The following is a 23,504-nucleotide window of genomic DNA, read 5'->3' as shown; positions in this document are numbered from 1 at the left end:
GGCACCTAAAAGTTTATTGATTAAAATATTCTGAAGCACAAAAAAATGTTTCATTTACCTTTCTGGTTTTCTCCACCTTTACCAATAGACTCACAGTTCTCTCCTAACTCCCTCTATACTTGCTTGCAATTATTTACACTAAGGAATTATTTATAAAAGCCTATCTTGAGCATATCTGCAATTTAATAGAACTCAGAGCCCAATGTGGTAGTGAAATGCCCATAGAAGTCTTTAACTCATTTAAAAAACAGAGTTGTCTTTCTCTTATTGGTTTGTAGGAGTTCTTTATATATTCTGGTTATGGGTACCTTGTAAAATGTATAGATTACAAATATCTTCTCCTAACCTCTTAGTTGTTTTTGGATAAGCCAAAATATTAAATGCAAATCAATGCTAGTTAGTGCTGTTTGTGTTTTTAAAAAGAATTACCTTTCCAAAGTTCTTAAAGATGTTATTTTCTAAAATAGTTACTGTTTTACCACTCTTATTTAGGAATACAATCCATGTGAAATTGGTTTTATGTGTGAAGTCAGTTTTTTTTTTTAGTATACATATTTAATTGACCAGCTGTTGGGTTACAAACTGGGCCCCATATAGAGGGCAAGGAAAGAACAAAGAAAGAGGCAGACCACTCCAGATTAGCAGATGGCGAATTTAACAAGCAAAGGAACTTACATACGAGGCTTGTCTTGGGTGGGTGCAGGAGGAGTAGCCCTCTGCTTCTGCCTGCCAGAATCTGAAAAGTTTATACAGAGGCCTCACGTGGGTTCAGTCATGCATACTGTCCAGATGGTCCCTACAACCCACTGCTCTCTCAAGGTTAAGTCCTTGAAAACCACTCTCACTGTAGGAATCGTGGGCAGAAAGTACATTCCAAACACAGAGGATAGAGTGAGGAGACTCCAACTGCCCAGGTCCAGCTGAAGAGTCAATGGTGGTCATGGCCTCTTGATGAGCTCCACCAGCCCTGCCTCATTTATTTCCCGCTGTATTGCTCTTGCACATTAATCATACATCAAATGAATCTTTATCTTACCTTAGGCTACCCCATAAAGCTGAGTCTAAACCGAGGGTTTATATGCAGATAGTTTATTTTGGAAAGTTATTCTAGGAAAATAAAAAGGTAAGGAAGGAAAGCTGTTAGTAAACTGTATTGATGGTTGTCCAGAGGGCATTGAATTCCTTTTAGTTTCAGAGGTGCATGTGTTACAATGCTGCTGAGTGGGCTAATGCTAGCAGACAAGCTACACATGTAGCAGCAGGCATGTCTTGGGGCAGAAAACAATAGATCCACGCAGATGAGGTAAGGCGTTAATGGCTACATCTTCATGCAGCTGGTCACTGCAAAGCTTAGAATAAAAAGGTGGACTGAGAGGATATGGATCAGGACATACAAAATGCCTGAAACAGTTTATCCCTTAAAGCAATCAGATCTGCCCAAGTCCAGGATATCATAGAGATTGCTTCTGCCTAACCAGATGAGTGCAGCCCCAAGGGAAGAGTAAAGGGGGAGTCTGGTCTTGGATGTAGTTAAGCCCAAAGGATCATTTTCCAAGTAAAATGGAAATTAATGCTATGGCTTCTGCCAAGGGAACTGATGAAAAGTGTTTCAAAATATATGTCTAAAAAGTACTTTCCAGAAGTGAAAAGAATAAACCTGAAACTGGGAGAATTCACTAGGTTGCCTCCTGATATTTCCATGACCAGCAACAGTCTATTAACTACTTCCTGCACATGAAATGTGTCAAATTAGCATGGAGTTGTCAATAAAGTGCCCAAAAAGATGTTCTGTCCATGTCAAAATGATCAAGCTCTCTTTGATCCAGAGTAGACAGTTGGAATGCTAGAACAAGGCTGAATGTGTACTTTTCTCCTTTACACATAAATATGAACTCTTTTTGATTACCTTTACAGTTTGACACTAGGGAAAATATATTTACTGTATCAATAGCTACTGTGTTGATCCATTCAGAGAAGATGAATTTAGTTAAACAGTAGTTCAATATTCCAATGACCGTGCCTGTAGCATGAAACTCTGTCTTCCACTAGAACTAGTTGATCAATCCAAAAGAAGAGTTCTGACCTACACAGCCCAATCACATTCTTTTCAAGTGGATATTATATTAGACCAGGGAGCAACAGAAACTGGAAGTTAGGGGATTAGTGCTGTTAATGGCAACTACCTAGAGAGTGTATCAGGAAACTCTTAATACTAAGATCAAAGGAAGACTACCTTTGCTGCTTTCCTGAGTCCTTGGTTGTTCAATTTTCCTTCAATTTTGTGTTTTGGTTCAATATCCTTCTAATAAATTACTCATTTTCTTTAAGGTAGAGATATTTCCTTATTTATAACCAGGAAATCTAATAAATAATAATAAGCATCATTTGAAAGAGTCAGCAGAGTGTATTGCTCCAATGTCATGAAAGACACTCCAATAGGGTCCTTATTTTGCCCACTATTTTTTCTTTCCTCATACTCTACTCGTGGATACAGTAATATCACTTATCTACTTAAAATACATATATAGGTTTATGGATGTGTTTTGGGACAAAGGCGCTAACTGTTTTGCCAATAGTCATAAGTAGTTTGATTTCTGCTTAGTAAATAATATATCTGCCTAAATTATACCAGAAGAACAAGGTGGTGATTTTGTTCTCCCCAATAACAGAAAAATAAATCATTCAAGAGCCCAAGGAAGGAACATGAACATATAAAAAAGAGTACTTGGAACCAAGTTTACAGTACTAATTCTATGGGATATTATTTGGTATATCAGGAAAAAGAAAGTATCCATCAATAATTAAGCTGGAGAAATGTCAGATTAAACTAAGTTCACAGATTCCTCTAATGCCAGTATTCTTGGAGTCTTTAATATTCAATGCATGCTATGAATCTCCAATAAGCAGACACTTTACAGAAACACTGTATGAAACACTTCCTTTGGGGAATGTTGGGAAGGATTAGGGTTCTGAAGTATATATTTTGTGGAATTCTCTACTTGGAACATAAGTAAAATACAGAATGTGAAATTCAGTAATTCCTTATCTCTGAAGAACTAAGTCCTAGAACATAATAACCTACAATAATTGTTGAAAAAATGAGTATTTGAGTGAATACAGTTAAACTGATGTCATCATAATGATGAGAAGATGTGACTATTTGGTTGTTTTTAGTTTTCACATCTTTTTAATGAAAGTTGTCAAATGATTAAAATGCATGGGTACTACACAAAGTATTTATAAGCTTTATCAGTATTAACTCACTTCAACTTCAATCAGAATCCTATGAGGTAGGTATTATGATTTCCCATTTTACTTATGAACAAATGGAGGTTTAGAAAGTTTAAGTAACTGCCCAAGGATACAAAACCAATGGGTGGAAACAAGGCTGAGAGCCCAAGTTCTCCTGCCTCTGGATCCTGTATTCACAACCAGCATGGTAGTACCCCTGTGTTTGTCTCATATGTTCTGGCATTTGAGAAAAACTCTAATATGTATAAGAAATGAGTAAGTGAATTTTTCTTTGCTTCCAGAATTGAGGTAGAAAAAAAAAGCCAGGAAAAAAGATAAAGTGGTATCTCTCCCTTACCTCCCGCTGAGTGAGGCCGAAAGGCATAGTAGAACACCTCCAGACAGGAGTCAATGAAAACTGGACTCTATCTCAGCTCTGAGAGCTACTGGACTTTGTTTCCTCATCTGTAAAATGGAAACAAGACTTACTTTATAGAGTTGTTCAGGGGATTAAAAAATATATCCATATAAAAGAACTCAAGAGCTAGACTACCAGGATTTGAATTCCAGCCACAACATTTGCTAGCTGAGTAATCTTATGCAAGTTATTTAACCTACCTCTGCTAACTTTCCTCATCTGTAAACTTGATTAGTAATAGTCTCTACCACAAAGGATTGTTGAGACAATCAAATAAGTTAATAAACATAATGCACTTAAATCAGTATCTCACTCATGTAAAGCACTAACTCAGGTTAGTCATAGTAGGTAACCTGCAAATGGTACCTTCTATATGTGTTTGTCCCACAGCACGTACAAAAAAAGAGGCTTTGATAAACTTCATTGGATTAGTCACTGCCATTACTAATTATATGACCCCATCAACTTGTTTAATTTTTCTGAGCATTAGTTTTCTCTTTTCTAAAATGCAAACAAAAAAGGCTGTGTCACAGAGTCTTCAGGAGGATTAAATTACTCATTATATGCAAAGCCTAGTACATACAAGTTTTCATTAAAAATTAGTACCGTCCTTCTTTTATTCCTTCCTCTCTCTCTTCCTTTCACAGTAGGCTAGTTCTTTGAGTCTTAAATAACACATAAAGAAATTTCTTCAAAAATTTGTGATAAGTCGTTCAAAGGTAAAATCATCAAATACAATAATGCTTTCAGGAGGGCTTTGGATATTAATTAATTTAACTCACATACTGTGACAGAAAATAAATGAAAATCTTTCTTTCTTGGAGGCACATTTTTTTCAACTGGTATATTATACTAATAAAGTTTGCTCCTTGCCTTACCAGGATGCTTACAAGTGGTGAATAAACACCTGCAAGAACTAGGTAAATATTACCCAAATCTAGGCAATGTAGTCGACGTGGCAAGAATCTAGTTTTCATGATCAAAGAGTAGATTTTCTTCCAATCCTCTGATCTAATAAAAGTCAAGTGAGGCGGAGAAGTCTTGAGTCAAATGATCTCTTACTAATGCTAAACCTCTGGGGCCCTGTGAACTTACTTAGAGCTTCATATACAATCCTCAACACAAGCATTATGGAAAAATTGTCATTATGAATTGTATTGATGCTGCGATTAAAAGCAATCCTGCTTTATGTCCTTTGAGACACTTAAAATATTACAACCTAAAGACATATAAAGATGTTCTAACCAATCAGCACTAATAACACCTTATACGTATATTAAATTTTATAGCTCACAAAGGAATTTTACGTGTATTATCACACATCATCGTTGTGAAGTAAGCAGCCCAAGTATTATAATCGCAATTTTATTAATTAAGAAGAGAAGACACAGACAGGTAAAATGGTATGCTGAAATTTCACAGCTTGTAAACAGAGACACAACTAGAACACAGGTTTCAGCTTAGTCTAAAAAAAAATGTTATTTCTTCCATACATGCTACTTCCCAACAATGTAGGGGGAAAGTATAAAAGAATTGAGTGGTGATATATTAAACATAGTCATTTGTCCTTACTCATGATGAATCCTGGATTTTGCTTATTAGTCAAATTAATTCCCTTTGGCCAAGGGAGTATCTCCTGCTCTAGCCTCACTGTCAAGTTCTCCCTGATACTCAGCCACACTGAAACGCTGAATATGGCAGAAGGCCTTTGAACCTAACTTTCCCCTTGAAACCAACTCTGTGGGTCATGATAACACCAAATCTGCCCAATCCCTTTTCCTCTTCTCTCTGAAATACTTATGTGGAAGAAACAGAGCCAACCCAAATCAATCTTTCAATAGTTCCCCTCTCATTATTTTAAAAGTATACTACAAAATACCTTTGAAATCTACCATCTTTATGAAGGGATATAAAAACCGACCAATAATCTTTACCCTGTAAGGACAGTTGAAGACTGCTACCTATACCCTATGATCAGCTGACTGTTGATGAGAGATGAGGATAACTAGAGCTAAAAATAAGTAAGGGAAGAAAAATGAATTTGTATTGAGCATCAACTTTGAGAAAAATAGTAAAAGTGTCAATAGATTTTAAAATAAAGTATTTTCAGTCCTAAAGATGTCTTTTAAGTAACATGTGAGTGCATGTGTGTGTGTGTGTCTTCTCTGCCTCAGTTTTCTTATAGTAAAGTCATTTAAAGAATGACGATAGTACTGCATGCTAGCCAATTGCACAAGTGGAGTTCCCTGCACCTCAATGTTCACAGCAGCATTATTTAAAATAGCCAAGACATGGAAGCAACCTAAATGCCCATCAACAGATAGCTGGCTAAAGAAGTTGTGGTATATTTATATAATGGAATACTACTCAGCCATAAAAAAGAATGAAATAATCCCATTTGCAGCAACATGGACAGACTTGAAGATTGTCATTCTAAGTGAAGTAAGCCAGAAAGAGAGAGAAAAATACCATATGACATCACTCATATATGTAATCTTGGGGGAAAAAAAAGGACAGTAATGAAATCCTCTACAAAACAGACTCGCAGACATAGTAAACAATCTTATGGTTACTGGGGGAAAGGGGATGGGAAGGGATAAATTTGGGAGTTTGATATTTGCAAAGGTTAACCACTACATATAAAAAAAACCAAATTTCTTCTGTATGGCACAGGGAACCATATTCAGTATCTTTTAGTAACTTTTAATGAAAAAAGATGAAAATGAATATATGTATATATATTCATGACTGGGACATTATGCTGTACACCAGAAACTGACTCATTGTAACTGACTATATTTCAATTTAAAAAAAGAATGATGATAACAAGCTTTATGGGATATGTGCCAGCTACTGTAATACTTTACATAAATATATTATCTTATTTAATCCTCAGAACAACCTTTAAATGTCAGTATTATTAACCCCATTTTACCCATCAGGAAACTGAGATAGAGAGTGGTTAATTAACCAGCCCAAAGTCACAGAGCTAGCAGTGACAGAGCTGAGATGTGAATCCAGACAATGTCTCTCCAGGGTCTATGCTTTCATTATGATCTACTAGCTCCAATAATTAGTACTATTATTATTATTATTATTATTATTATTATTATTATTATTATTATTATTATTATTATAAACTCTTATTATAGGCACACATTCTCTGCTCAATTAATTTGCCCAGCACTCAGGTCTTTTTGACCATATCTCATCTCACCTCATCCTGAGCCTTAAGCAGGCTGTCTCTTAATCTAGACCTTAGTTCTTAACCTCTTACCCAGGATTCCAGCTGGCACCTTTGCCCCTTAGTTCTCCCTTCCTCTCCAGAATGGCCACCAGGTGGATGCTCACTTGTACGTGAATTTTGGTGCCTGATCAATGTTTCTTTTGCTCAGTTCTTTGGCCCTGGTTTGTGTGTGTGTGTGTGTGTGTGTGTGTGTGTGTGTGTGTGTGTGTGTGTGTGTGTGTGTGTGTGTGTGTGTGTGTGTGTGTGTGTGTGTGTGTGTGTGTAGCGCACATACTAAATCAAAGAAAAGAGCCCTCACTTAAAATTTAAAAGATAAACATGCATTTAAAAGTAAGAAGGAAAGTCCTCATCTCTGGCACATGAAAACTTTTATATTCAAAATATTATTTATTCATTCACTTTTTCTAACACCTCTATACCCTCGACTGTTCCTCATTCTTTACACACAGGTTATGACAAAAGCACTGGTTGCATTGCTGAGAGAAACCCAGAGGAGAAACAATCTTCCTATTTTTATAGCTCCAGGGTTCTCTCCAAAGGTTCACATCTTCAGAATTGCCATCTGTACTAGGGAGAGATAGCTGGAAGAAAGTAATGAGAAACCATTGAGAGGAAAGGCAACGATTCCAAAGGGAAAGATGAATCACCCAACTGTCAGGGTTTTAGATACTGAAAATGTCATTATAGTGAATAATTCAAGCCTCTATTTTCAATTCCAAAAACATGCCTTTGCTCAGTGGCCTTGCCCTCACTGCTGCGTGGGGGGAGGGGACTGGCAGTACATCGATGGTGTCACATGTGACTATGAAGCCAGCTTTGTAGGAGCTCAAGGGGCCTCACTGCACGGGACAAAAGAAGCCTTCTTTCCAGAAAAACATGTCTCACCTGAATGTTTCTGGTCACCCTAATATTTTCTTTTCAGCGTTGTCAATTTAAAATGTTTATTCCTAATCAAATATCCCTGGCAGAGAAAGGAACCTCCAAGATGTATTAAGAGTAAGGAATTCAAAGGAGCAAGGAGTGTAGTAGTAATTTAGAATTATAATAGTTATTTTCAATTTGATTATACTTATTTCATTATAAAAAATAAATACATTAGTATGAAAACTTACAGCAATTTCAGCATAGCTCAAAAATGACCTAATTTCAAATTTTTAATAAAGCCTAGGAAAAAAGGATACAGTAACATGATCACAGAAATTTTAGAAGAAAAATTCAATGATGATGGAGACATTTTCAGCTAGAGGGAGTTGAGAGATCATCTTATATTACCTCTTTACCTCTCACTCTTTATAGATTTGAACTCTCAGGCCCAGTAAACATTCCAGACTCGATAATTAATGCTGAGCTAGATCTAGAACCCAAGTGTCTGAACTTTAAGACTTTTTTTTCTTTATACCAAGTAGCATTCGTCAAACAAAACTGTACTGTTAGTTTATGTATCAGTCATCAAACCAAACTAACAAATTCTAAATTCTTTCAAGAGCTAAAAACAATTTTTCCTATAGTTTACCTAGAATCAGGAGGTTAAATACTTGAAAATCCCCTTTGACATTGAACACTTCAGCTTATTACATCCCCTATTTTTTTCTAACCAACAAAAAATGGGTGTTTGGTCAACCAGAGTTTAGAAAAAGAACTCACACTTTCTTACTTTTAATATTGATAAAAACTGAGTTTTATCTTTTACTATAACTAGGAAAATTAAAGTCAAGATGGCAAATTTTAATAGTCTCTTATCATCTTTAAAAAAAATAGATATAGCAGCTTCACTTCCTCTGAAGCCTCACGCACTTCTGCACGCATACATATTTGCCAGTTAGGCCATTCAGGGGCTATTAGGCTCAGATTCCCATACAAATATAGGAAATAAAATTCTGGCTCTTGATCAAAAACATTCTCAATACGCTCATGACTAGCAAAAAAGAAAAAAAATGAAAAGAAACAATCTTCCCAAGCACTGGGCTTGTTATTACCTTATTTTCAATACCATATGTCAAATGGAATCCTGGGAGGATCAGATATAATGCTGAAAAGTACATTACAAGGGAAAAAAGCTCTCTATTAGTCTGTTGATAAAACGAGGTGAACAACCATCTCTTTTCCTTCTCTAATTTTCTAGTATGGATTCCTGCCTGCAGGTAAATGTGTAAATTACAAATAGAAGCAATCAAGTGTCTATGTATCTGTCTATTAGTTTATGGCCACCCAGCCAATTTAAAATGAAATGTTCAACTATGTTTCATCTTATTACCTTCAGCAGAAAGGAAAAACTAACAACAACAACAAAAAAGTATTGAGTGTAGAGTTTTTAAAGCTACTGAAGTAGTATCATCACAATCTCAAAACGTTGTCATTGATAGGAAAATTTATGGTCAATCATCTTAGTATGTCATCATAGCAAAATGATTGTTAAAAAAAGATCTAGATAATTGAGTCAATTTTTCACTTTCTGTTTGATGATTTAGCAAAATGTAGATAGTGCTGAAACCCATTGTTAAAAAGAAATGGTTTATTAATGAGTCATGAATTAAAGTCTGGAATAATTTAAGTACAAAAAAAGTATAAATGCAAAATTTATTATCAAGCTTCAGGCTATGTTAGAACTTTCTGAAGTTGCTTAATTTCAGTTCTTGTGTAAGCCTCACTCTCAATCTTATAAGATCAGACATTTTTAGAGATGGACCTGGTCTAGATGGATGTGTTTAATTACAGCAAATGGTTTTCACCAATACTAAGAGTCAGTAATTTTAGTTCTTGAAATTACTAGTACTTATTGATTGTAAGTTTGGGAAAATAAGTGTTTTTAAAAATAGTATTTGTCATGAGGTAATTTTATGTTCATTTTTAAATTCCCGTTTAAAAATTACCAGATATTGTTGCATAAATCTGGAAAGGGCTTTGGGAAACACTCATTCAAAATGTGCCTACAATTAGTCTCTCTGGCTCTGTTTCAAGGTTAGATCTGACTATGAGGAGTGTTATAGTCACAGTTTCCACAAATTAGACCCTACGGTGGGTTGAACCCATTGTCTGGTAACCAACAGAACTGATATGTTCTAATTCTACCCCATTTATTCTAAGCAACTACCAAGGGCATTACTTTCCACTATATTCACCTTCTGCTTTGTATTTGTCAGATACTGGCCACAAAGGGAAAGTTTTGCCATCTATTTTAATAAACCTAGGTCAGAGTGTGGTCTGACCAAGAAGTATTCAGATAAGATATTCAAGCCAAAACTGCTATTTGGCATCCAAGGGTCAAGGACAGTGAAAGTCCGTGGGCCAAAAATGCATGAGAGGTGGAGGTCACTAAACAATGTATGCTCCTCATGGGCTGGGCTCATGTTTGTCTTTTCCACTACATCTCAAGTGTCTAGAACATTCTGAATAAATAATCGTTGAGTAAATAACTGAATAATATAAAGCAGAAGGCAGAACTGAAGAAAAAAAAGATGAAGACAACTTATCTTGATTAGCTTTTCACCTCATCAAAACCCTTTCAAACTATACGTAACTTTTCTTCTTAGGCATTCAAGGAAAATAATAGTTATTTTTGCAAAATATCAATCATGTTAACGTGTCATAAAGGATACATAATACTATCAATTCCTATTTCCTTAACAAATGTTACTCTATTCCCCAGTAAATGTGGACTTCACTTCAGAATCTTTCTTAACACAGTGTGCCAGGGATGCACTACTTGTAATACCACTGCTAAGTGAGAGAAAATACAGCCATTCCTAATGTGCAAGAAATACATAGACTGATCTTCTAAAAAGTTCTAGTTTCACAACAAAACCCACAAGCAACAAAGTAAATAAGTTGGACTTTAACAAACAAAAACCTTTGTGCTTCAAAAGACACAACAAGAAATTAAAAATAGAATCCATGCGCTCGGAGAAAGTATTTGCAAATCATGTATCTGAAAGGGGACTTGTATCTAGAACACAAGAAGAATTAGCAAAACTCTATCATAACAAGTCAAATAACCCAATTTAAAAATGGCCAAAGGATTGTTAAGAAGTCCACAAAAGATAAATGCTGGAGAGGGTGTGGAGGAAAGGGAACCCTCCTACATGTCAGTGGGAATGCAGTTTGGTGCAGCCATATGGAAAATAGTATGGAAATTCCCCAAAAAACTAAAAATAGACTTACCATATGATCCAGCAATCCCACTCCCGGGCATTTATCTGGAGGGAACTCTAATTTGAAAAGATACATGCACCCCAATGTTCATAGAAGCACCATATACAATAGCCAAGACATGGAAACAACCTAAATGTCCATCAACAGATGACTAAATAAAGAAGTTGTAGTATATTTCTACAATGGACTACTACTCAGCTATAAAAAAAGAATAAAATAATGCCATTTGCAGCAACAAAGATGGACTTGGAGATGGTTGTACTAAGTGAAGTAAGCTAGAAAGAGAAAGAAAAATACCATATGGTATCACATATGTGGAATCTAAAAAAATGGCACAAATGAACTTATTTACAAAAAGAAACAACTCACAAACATAGAAAAGAAACTTACGGTTACTGGGGGGGAAAGGGTTGAGAAAGGATAAATTAGGAGTTGGAGATTTTCAGATATGAACTACCATATATAAAATAGATGAATAATTTTCCACTGTATAGCACAAGGACCTTTATTCAATATCTTGTAGTAGTCTATAATAAAGAATAATATGAAAAGGAATATATTGTATGTATATGTATGACTAAAACATTATGCTTTATATTAGAAATTGACACAATGTAAACTGATAATACTTCAACAAAAATGTAAAGAAGTAAATAAATAAAAATGAAAATGGGCAAAGGATCTGAACAGATATTTCTCTAAAGATATATACAAATGGCCAATAACCATATGAAAAATTGTTCAACATCATTATTCATCAGAAAAATGAAAATCAAAATTACAGTGTACCTCATACCCATTAGGATGACTTTAGAATAAAAAAAAGAAAGATAATAGTAAGTGTTGTGAGAATGTGGAAAAATTGGAACCCTCACACCCTAACAGTGGGAATGCAAAATGGTGCAGCCAAAGTGGAAAACAGTCTAGCCGTTCCTATAAAGCTTAAGCATAGAGTTATATATGCTCCAATAATTTCACTACTGGTATATACCTAAGAAAAACGAAAACTTAGGTCCACATAAAAAACTACACCCAAATGGTCAGAGCAGAATTATTTATAATAGCCAAAATGTGGGAATAACCCTAATGTTCATTAACTCATGAAAGGGTAAGTGAAGCGTGGTATACCCATACAATGGATTATTATTCAACAATAAAAAGAAATGAATACTGATACCTGTTACAGCAGGATGAACCTTGAAAACACAAGGCTGAGTAAAAGGATTAGTCACAAGGGAAGAACTGCTGTGTGACTCCATTCATATGGAGTGTCCACAATAGGCAGATCCAAATCTGCTGAGTGGTCGCTTAGGGCTGTGGGATTGAGACATGGGGTAGAGGGGCAAAAGCTAACGGGTATGGCTTTCTCTTTGAGCTAATAAAAATAATCTAAAATGGATTACGGTGATGACTTCACAGCTCTGTGAAAAACTAAAAGCCATTAAATGTTACATTTTAAATGGGTGAATTGGACGGAATATTAGTTGTATCTCAATAAAACCACTACAAAAAAGAATTCCAGTTTAAAGGACTCTCAGAATATTTTTTTCCACTCCTCACCTTGACAAGACTTCCATTCTCTTTGTGTCACAAAATTAGTAATGTCTAAAGAGGACCACATAGATATAATATAAACGTGTGTCTGTGTATAAATACACATCATACACTCAAATATATATATATACACACACTTAAAACAAATAGTCTGAGACACTGTTCAACAGGTTGAGCATTCCTTCTCACTTCAATCACAGCCACTTTTCCAACAGTCTCCGTAAGGGTTTTATGACCAGGACCCAATTAGGCAGCATTGCTTAATTGGATTGTTAAGGCTGCCAAAGTTTAGTGAATTACACAGCTGTCACATCAGTACATGAGTGATAGTCAACAGAGAGACAATAACAGTAACAAAAGCACCTAATGTACCAATCACAGGAAAAACAAGAAACTGTTCCAAAGTAGCAATGGAATCATTATGGGGAAAAGTAAGCATACTCTTAATTTCTGGATATTTTGCACATGGAAGTAAGTCAAGAACACAATAGGAATTCAGTAAGTGCCTGACCTCACTTCACTCCTCCCAATACACACACTATGATCTTTAGGACCTTAGACGCCCTAAGAACTTTCTTTACAGAGATTACACCCAACAAGGTACCAAGCATACAAATATTACCCGCGCCCTACCATCCTAGATACAGATAAATCTAAGGAAATACAGAGCTATAAACATGCAGATATATTATGTCTACATCTATCTTCCTGCTGATCTGTAAAAAAAATTTGAAAGTCTTTGTTATAACGTTCTTCACTGTGGTTTGCTATGTGAATTAGTGCATGTTCTTTGAGAAGTCCATGGTGAATGCCAAGATAGGAACAAATGCATCAGGAATTTATTAGGGAAAACATCTACATGAAAGAAAATGGGAGGCTAGGAAGAGGGGCATCAGGAGTAATGGAAGCATCATCTGACCATGATTATAGTCTGACTCCAAAGGAAGGAGGGAGAAAAAGTTGGGTGGAAACCTCCCACACTAATGTACAGTGTAAGGACATTTTAGCAAGGCTACTGGAAGTTCCTGGCACAAAGTTAGCCAGCAGGGAAGGCCCATGTTTCCCAGACACCGGTCTGCTTTAGTATATCTGTTTCGCTCAGTCATTGGTTGGGAGCAGTTCGTAGGAAGCATGGCTTCAGTGAAAATGCAGAGATGGCTTTCATGGCATAGCACTGGGGGCCTTGGTCAGTTACAAGGCCTATTCTCCTGGCCACCACACTGTGATTCATAAGTCTCATCTATTCTCAGGAGTTCTTGCACTTTCATAACCTATGAGATATTTTCAAATGCAAAGAAAAATGTATTAATATTTAATGTGGCAGTAAATAAAGATAAAATAATGGTTGAGTTTGTGGATGTTTAAAGAACACTTGTTAATTATGATTTTGCAGTTATCTTTATGAGATGCAGTAGATGCAGAAATGATTCCAATACTTCACTCTACCCTGTATCATCCACTTTTGCAGTATGACTTTGCAACTCCTCCCATAAAGAAGGGTAGTCTGTTTTCACATTCCTTACACATGGACTAGTTTATTTATTTAAATTGCTTTGATCAACAGACTGTAACAGAAAGGATAGTAGCCCAAGTCTAAAACTCAAGAGACTATGGGCTTCCAAGGTCTCTCTTCCTCCTCTCTGTCATTAGAACATGCCTGGCCTAGCATCTTAGAAGATGAACCATGCAACAGAGCCAAATTGGTACAGATGTTCCAGACGAAGTCCATTCATAGGGGAGACTCCAGCCAAGATCAGTAAAACCACCAGTCAGACCCATATCTACCACAGACACATGATAAGAGAGCCCTTCCAAGCCCAGCTCAGATTCGCAGAACCATCCAGCTGACTGTTCGACTAATGGTCAATAATAAAGGACTACTATTTTAAATTTCTAAATGGCGGGGTGATTTGTTATTCAGCAGTAGCTAGTATGTTAGTTATCAAACATTCTAAAGCTTATATGCATAGCACTTGACTACAGTACTTAGTAGATTATCACCATCCAACCTGTGAAGTAAAATTCGTATTTCATAGCAAGACAAAAATTTTAATAAAAAATTTCTGTATAGCAAAATTTCATATAGCACATTCAGTATCTTGTAGCAGCCTATAATAAAAATATAAAAACAAATATACGTATGTGTATGTATTACTGAAACATTATGCTGTACACAAAAAATTGACACAATATTGAAAACTGACTATATGTCAATTAAAAAAAAATCAAATAGAAAAAAAAATTTTTTTTCTCTCTCCTTTGGCCTCCTCTTACCCCCACTGTGCATTGCGTCTCCACATTATGCATCGCCTAAACTTCCCCATGGGCAGAAATACCTGCTCAACCATAAACAGCAACATTCTCCTAACATCAATGACACCTCCTAAAAAGATAACATTTCTTCTTGATCTTGTAAGGGACCACAATGCCAATTAGATTTGGATTGTGTAAACTGTTGATAATACGTCATTACTGTGCCTTGATTTCTAATAGGCGGAACAGTTCTCAGAGCTTTCTGAGATGCTTTTTCCTATTTATAATCCTTAAATTTGGCTCAAAAAAATTGTCCATTTCTTTCTTAGATCAACTGATTAACTTTTCATCAACAAACCACACATACAAACACAGACACACACACACACTCAGAGTGTCTAGGGACCAGTAAGTGGGAAAATTCCATTGGTAGCTACAACTTTCACCATCATGAATAGGTTCCCTATTGAGCTGCCCTATTTACCCCATCAGATGGTGTAGTGACTGGGATAAAGGGCTGGAGGCCCTGAGTCATTACTGCCATTGAAGGATGGTACAGAAAAAGATCCCCTCAGATCTCAGCAAAAAATGAGGAGGAGATGCTGTAGATTTCACTGTAAAGCAATTAAAAACCAGTCATTTCCATCTGCCTATTTTGGGCCTTTGTAGTAGGTTTGGGAGCCCAAAGCAGTACAACAGTGATTTCTATTTATGGCCAATAATTAATAAGAAAATTGAATGAATAAGAAAATATTAATATGGAAGTAGAAGTTCCATTTTTATCTGGAAACATCATAGCAATAAAATATCTAATCTAAGCATAGTACTTGTGTAAGTAGATAGGGTAGGGGATCCCAGGAGAAAGAGAAACCTGCCATGGCTTTCTTGACAAAAGAGAAGCAGATTTTGGCCTAAACCATTTTGTGATCTAACCCTGGCCATAGTGCTTGCCCTTGAACAGTTCTCACAGTTCTCAGTAATTAATGATCTTAAGGTAAGTAAGAGAATGCAGGAAGGAAACCCAGTCAAGAAACAATAGTTCTGCGATAAAACAGAGTCTGAGCCCCTCCTTAAGGAATATACATAAAAAACTGATATATACCTTTGAGTTTTGCAGGAACTAAGGCCTCCACCCAGGTGGAGAATGGAATGATGTTACTTTTTTCTGACCCTCATGACCTCAACCAACTCAAGCTTGGACTCTGTCAACCTCTGCCCCAATTCTATGCTCAATTCTCCTCTGCACAAGCCCCTTCATGAATATGCTTAAAGCTTCCCCAGTTTTGCTGCTGGGGAAATATTACTTTGGGAAAGATCCCCAGTGTTCTTACTTGCCACAAGTAGTAAATTGCTCCTTCTCTCAATCTTTGGCTTGGCTGTCTCTTTTGGCTCAACACCCACCAAGAGAAAAACCCAGTTTTTGGTAACACTTGAAATCTTAGTCATCTACTAGGTCTGCAGTTTTTGCATCTCCACTCACAATGGACTTTATATTAAATTAATTGTTTTAATTTAACCATTTAATTTATACCATGCCGTATATTTAGGCTGCCACGACTGCTAGTTCTGAGGATGTGTTCTTCATTTAATTTCTAGATAGCAATTTCCTCTGTTAGAACAACAAATCCTATTACACACACCAAGCTCGAAATGATGTCTGGAAATAGGAAACCACACAATCCCTGTAGTGTCCTCTCCCACACCTATTAACATTTAAACGAAATCATTCAGATTCTGGGCCCATAAAATTAACAGGAACACAGCCTAGCCCAGAGTGCTACTTTATACATCAAAGAGACGCATTTGGAGTCCTAGTTTTGGAAAATACTATGGAGACACAAAATCTGAGCAAATCAGAGACAGAAAGCCACTAAAACTCTAGCCAATCACTCTTTCCCCTGTCTTTTTTTCAGCCCTTCATTTATTGACTGACAGAATCCCAGCTCACCAACTATCACAAACAATGAAACTCCAAGTTCCCAAAGTCTAAGATCTGGCTATTGATTCCTTTGCTAGCATTAACCTCTGATAATTTCATCCATTAACCAGACATACCAAACTGATTATTGTCTCAAATGATTTTTGAACTTCCCTGTCTGCTTATGGTAATCTCATCGCCCACCTGAGCATGCCTCTTCAACTATTTCTGCTTGTAGAAATCCTACAGATTTTCTACAACCCAACTCAAGAGCTTCAATTCACACAATGGAAAGTTATTTGTAAATATGTCTATTTTATCCAATATATTATAAACTCCTGGTAGTTAGGGGAGGTTTAACTGCATTTCTGCATACTCAATAAAATCTGGGTTTGTATGTAAAGATTACAATAATAATAATGTACTGATTATGTGAGTATGCACACAAATATATATATTTTATGTATGTGTATATATATATTCCATTTTGCCGTCTTCAGATTTAAAATAAGATCACATGTCTTTCAATATTTAAGTCAACATAAATATAGTCATCCAACATACTATCGAAAAATTCTCCTTGTTCCTTTCCTGCTTTTCTCCTTCTTACCCAGATAGGCTCATATCCACACATAATACCTCAGGGCAAGGGAGGAGTCATGGACAAACGCGTCATGGAGGAAGAACTGAAAAGCCTTCTGCTGCCTTAGAAATCTTCATTCTCTAGTACACTTGCATTATTGCCATAAATGGAAGGAAAAGGAGGTCACTCTTTTTGCAGTTCATTTCAGTCACTGTTTCCTTATATTCTGATAAAGGAGACTCTGCAAAGTTACATTTTCTTGTTGTTGTTGAGAATCTTAAATTCATATACACCTGTATATTTTACACATTTTTCTCCAAGCAACATTCAGAACACTTGGATTCTCAAGCTTTAGCCTAAGCATTGGCACAGAACTATAGGCAGTTATTTCCCTAATACAGCTCAGACCCAGATACTGACTCCAAGTCATAATCCTACTCCCCTTCTCCTCATGGTGAGTTTCCCTTCAGGGACCCAGGGTCTCTTTTCCTGTTTGATGGTCTCAGAAAGGCCCATACCAGTATGTCAGTGATGCCACCTAATAGTTTGAACACTGAAAGTGAAAGAGTCAAAAAAGCACATTTCAAATCCAGATTTTCTTACATGCTACACTTTAATGTAGCTAACTTTCTTAAAAAATGAAAGATCAGAGTCTTAATCCCTTTCTTCCCAGACTTCCTGGTTTTATTACCAATTTGATCACCCCTTTCTCAGTGAGCTGTGATCCCCACACTGCAGAAGGTATGGGGAGAGAGAGCCTGTTAGGCCAAAGAAATCTCCAGTAGCGCTCTGTCCCACCAACACACTGACATGACTAATCTCTCTCAAGCTGTGTTCTTCCAAAAAAGATTTAATGTCTCTGACTCCAGAAATAATGGCAACTAATAACTTGTAAACAGAAGATTCTCTAATTTAAAAATAACTGAAGGAAAGAGGGGAAAGGGAGATAAGAGGGAAGCCAATAAAATGTAACCACTGATCATAATTTTTAAATTTCCTTAAGTTCTATTGTATGAAAGGCATGGCATTAGGCATGTTTTATATAGATTGTCTTTTAATCCTCACAACCATCCTGGTGTCTTTACTGACCGAGGAGCTGGAGAATCAAGCAATGAAGAATGTCCTCCAGTTCACCCCATGGGTGAACACTACACTGAAAAGTAGAACTGACATTTGCCTGATTCCATTACTCATATTGTTAGTCACCAAGTTCAACTGTCCCATTACAGATGCCCTCAGCAGCGGGTTTATTGAATTGGATAGGATGTAAGTAGCTTCACACTCCCTTAAAGAGGGTAAGCCAACTTCATTCAATATATTACACATATTTTCATATGCTGATAAAGGTATACGGAACAAATATATATTAAATGTCTATTCAGGGCACTCTTCTAGGGTTAATTAAACTGGCTTCTTCTCTCTGTCTCAGCATTGCTGTACTGGCATCTACCACACGGCACACACACACGTTTTCTTTTCTACCCTCCTCTTCCCATACTGTACCACCAGGGTCTGATGAGGCAGCAGTAGTATCTTTCCACTGAAAGCAATTCCTATTTCCCACAATACTGAATCATTGCATCTTCAAAACAAAACAATTTTCTCCTGTAACATTTTATAGTGGCTGCAGTTGTCATATCATCATTCTGATCATGCTGCATTTTACAGATCTCTTATGCAACCAGCATCCCTTTCCTTCAGGTCTTTTTTTCTCTTTCATTTCCTGTGTATGATTATTCAGTGAAATTGTATTTTGATTTGCGAACTGTGTTTTTGGACTCAGCAGTTTAAAAAGATTTTTTTTTTAAAAAATGTGTTTGTCTCCTGCATTGCTAGCAGATCTATTAAGTTTTCACTCTTACCTTGGGAGCCTCTCTGGTGTCCAGTATAGTGACCGATGAAGTGGCTTCTTGCCTATACAAGTATTGGGAACAGTGACCACACACACACATTGAGAAGCACTTATCCTGGAATAAAACTCTGAGTGTTTTTTATTTAGAAAACCTCTTGTGCTTTTCATACAGGCAGTAAAACTAAAAATACAAGGTGTTAAAAAAATCCATATAATATTTCATATAAATGTACTAGACGAGTATGTAAATAAGGAATTGGGAGATAAAGACAATGTGACCCATGTTCATTAGCATACAGGTTCATTAGCATGCCTGCTAATAAAGCATGTTCATTAGCACATGATTTCTTGAAGGTCAGATACTTCTTTCATAAATTTGCCCATCATGTCTGCAAAGTATCTATGTACATGTTATTTTTATTTTTTTAAATTTAATCTTCCTTGACTAGAGGTTAACATTATGACCTTCAGACAGTAAAAATACACATGGAAAGATGTGTATTTCCAAAACACATGGAAAATTACTTTGCGATTTGAACCATTTACTGCTGTGTTTCACACACTCACTGATTTCCACTGCTGTTTTATGCAAGTTACAGGGAAGGGAAGGAGCACACAGTCAGCTGCCAGACAGCCCTGCCACTTACCAGAGAGCAAGTTACTTAACTCACCTTAGTTTTCTCACTTTGGAAGTCAAGAATAATAGTATCTATATTGAAGAGTTCATGAGAAGACTGAATGGTGTAATACATAAATATATAAAGCAAATACACTAAAATCATCCAGTTTATACAGAATTCTCAAGAATGGTAACTATTAGTATCAATGACTATTGCCTTTAAAGTTATTTTGAAAAGTATAAATGGTTAAATAACTACAGAAAACTGTTTTGAAATTTTCAACAATAATTATTGCTGGCTAGAACTACATTTCCTGAACCCTAATGGCTATTTTTCAAGTATATCACAAGCTGACTAAACAGAATTCCAATGATAAGAATTCTTGTAATGAAGTTCAGCAGATAACTGCAGGATTGCTGAGAAGAAAGCCTCTATCCATTGTCCCTAAACCCATCAATCATTTTAAATTAGGGAGTTGTGCTTCTTCCACTGAGTGACAGAAGGGAAGGTGTCCTTTTGTATAATACATGTGTACTTGCACGGGCACGTGTGCACACACACACACTATAATCAACTCACTCAGAAGTTAGATGATAAACAGAGATACAGAAGGAAATAAAGGGGGAATGAAGATAATTAATGTAGGGGAAGGAGGTACTGCTATTTTAAATAGGGTAGTTAATGAAGAAGTATCATTTGAAAATGACCTGAAAAAAAGCGAAAGGCTATTAAATGCATAAAATTAAGGAAAAGTATTTCAGGCTGACAGAACAGCCAACTCTAATGGAACAGCCAATGCTAACACTCCAAGGCTGAAATGTGCTTTCTCTGTTCAAAGAAGAGCAAGAAGGTCAATGTGATTGGAGCCAGTGGTTAAGCTGAAATCTGAGAGGAGCAGGGTCCTGATCATTAACAGGTACTTGTATTTTACTACAAGGTAGGAAACCAACAGAGATTCAAGCAGAAGAGTAACATGATCTCAGATGTTGTTGAAAAGAATCACTATAGCTTCTCTGTAGAGACAGACTACAGGAGGTCAGGGTAGAAGCAGAGCGATCCAGTTAGGAGATTATTGGCAAAAATCCAGGCAGGGGAGCAGAGGAAGTGATGAAAAGTATATTCTGAATATATCCTGAACAGACAGGATGTGGCATACACCTAAACATGGTAAGTCCAAGATTTTTCGTTTGAGCAATATGAAGGAAGATATAATCACTTCTCCAGACAGGGAAGACTGATGAAAAATTTGGAGAGAAGATCAAGAGTTCAGTTTGGAACATGTTGATTTTGAGATTTCTATTAGACATCACCAATTATCTAACAGAAAGTTAGATGTTGAAGTCTGGATTTTAGAGGAGAGGCATAAGCAGATAAACAAATTCAGGCATCAACAGCACACAGATGATATCTGAAACCCTGAGAATGGGTAAGATCCTCTGGGAAGTTGTAGATGCAAGGAGGATTATTCCCTGGGATACTACAAAAATTAGCAATTGGGGAAATAAGAAGTTAGAAAGAGTTGCCCATGAGATAGAAATTACATGAAGAGTTTTATGTTTTTTTCTGAAGACAGATGAAAAAATGTTTATCAAAGGAGAGGGTATGATAACTGGGTCAAATGCTGCCAATAGGTCACGTCAAGTGGGGGCTGTGAATTCACCATTACTAACAATGACCTGAGCAGCTTCAGCAGACTATTAGAGGAGAAAACTGGTTTAGAATGAATTTAAAAGACTATAGGAAAAAGAGGATTGGAGATAGCAAGCAATGACAAGTTTTTCTAGGTGTTTTGCTGTAAAGATAGGTTATGAAATAAGACAGGTCTGGGGTAAAATGTGAAGTCAAGAAAAGGTTTATTTGTTGTTTGCTTTTCTGTTTTGGTGATTATTATTTTTCATTTGGGGAATGTTTTTTGTTTTGTTTCTTAGGAAAAGTGTAATCCCTTCCTTTTTCATTATTTCCTTGTGTCCTAAGGGTTAGCATGATTTGGAGGGTGGAACTAATGGAAATTGACTTGAAAAGCTTTTCACAAATAAAATCTTTGTGAAAAATCTTTCTTTCCAAATCAGTATTGTCTGGAAAACTTTCCTAATTCCCATGTGAAAGGGAATGGCATTAATATATAAAATATTCTAAGACTGTTTGGCAATGGGAGTTGTCTTACAAATCATAGAAACCATTAATATCTCTTATTTATATTGGTTAGACAGTGTTTCTGGAATCTTTTTGTTACTGTTTTAGAATCCTTGGGATGAGAAAATGTTTATTCCAGTGTTGGGTAATAATTGCCACTTTAATCTCTGCCTCCTTGTCATCATGTCTTAGGGGACATCCTGTTTCTGATGGCTTGCAAGTGCTGACTTTTTGTGTAGCCAAATCTGACCCTGTTGCTTACTGCTTTATAAAAAAAAATTCTTTAGACTGTGTCGCAGCTATAGCCATGGAATTCCCTGGTCTCATAAAGAAAGATTAAGGCAACTTTTCAGCTGAGTCCGGCTAGCTCACAATTTGTTGGCTTTCAGAATTTTAGACTATTAATCGAGCAGTTAATAGAATGTGGGTAATGGACTGCTTATGTTACTGAACTATAGATGTTTTAGGGTAGACACAAAAATTATTCTGTTACTCTCAAACCTGATACCAGTTATAATTATGTTTGTAATACATAATCATGTAAATCAATTAGGTAATTTAATTACACAATAATGTAATGAACTATTACATAAAATCCTGAAACAAACATTAAAGGGGGTTGTTATTTCTATGAAAACTAAGCTGAATCTTTTGGTAAGACTCAATAAATAAAAACATTGAAAAATTTTCTATCAAAGTAAATATGGTGAGATGTCTTCAAATAATTTGGAAAAAACAAAAACAAAAACATAGGATTCTACAGTAAAATTTTCTTTGCTAGTGTTTTGTTCTCACTCTAAAGGAAGATCATAAGTAATGCATTATGTATACATGACTTGTAAAACAACAGTTGGAGTATTTCTTAAGTTCCTGATCTATAGAAAGTGCTTGTCTCATTAAAAGATAGGTGAATGGATATACCTCTGAAAGTTTTAAATGTAAAAAAATTAATCTTTCTTCCTCAAAAGACTAAAAATAGACTTACTGTATGATCTAGCAATCCCACTCCTGGGCATATATCCAGAGGGAACCTTAATTCAAAAAGACACCTGCACCCCAATGTTCACAGCAGCACTTTACACAATAGCCAAGACATGGAAACAACCTAAATGTCTATTGACAAATGACTGGATAAAGCAGCTGTGGTATATGTATACAACAGAATACTACTCAGCCATAAAAAAGAATAATGCTGTTTGCAGCAACATGGATGGACCTAGAGATTGTCATTTTAAGTGAAATAAGCCAGAAAGAGAAGAAAAATACCATATGATATCACTTATATGTGGTATCTTATATATATAAAAAAAGTCAAATGAACTTACAAAACAGAAACAGACTCGCAGACAGAAAACAAACTTATGGTTACCAGTGGGGGAAGGGAGTGGGAAGGGATAAACTGGGAGTTCGAGATCTGCAGATAACTAATATATATAAAATAAGAAAAACAACAGATTTTTACTGTATAGCACAGGGAACTATATTCAATATTTTATAGTAACTTATGGTGAAAAAGAATATGATGAGGAATATATGTATGTTCCTA

General features: G+C 36.0%; 1 long non-coding RNA gene across 2 annotated transcripts in view; it reads right to left on the bottom strand.

Annotated features, from left to right (window-relative positions):
- LOC140699799 (uncharacterized) overlaps nucleotides 1-23,504 on the bottom strand; it is a 186,987-nt gene that overhangs the window by 21,163 nt on the left and 142,320 nt on the right. Inside the window, exon 1 of one of the 2 annotated variants that reach the window (XR_012078043.1) lies at nucleotides 3,590-3,685. The exons of the other annotated variant lie outside the window; for it this stretch is intronic. This is a non-coding gene — a long non-coding RNA (uncharacterized lncRNA). Of the gene's footprint in view, nucleotides 1-3,589; nucleotides 3,686-23,504 lie in introns of those variants that run through there. 2 annotated transcript variants of the gene reach the window in all.

Source organism: Vicugna pacos, chromosome 11, assembly GCF_048564905.1.
Source record: "Vicugna pacos chromosome 11, VicPac4, whole genome shotgun sequence".
NCBI classification, from domain to species: domain Eukaryota; kingdom Metazoa; phylum Chordata; class Mammalia; order Artiodactyla; family Camelidae; genus Vicugna; species Vicugna pacos.
This window is presented reverse-complemented; position numbering and strand designations above follow the sequence as displayed.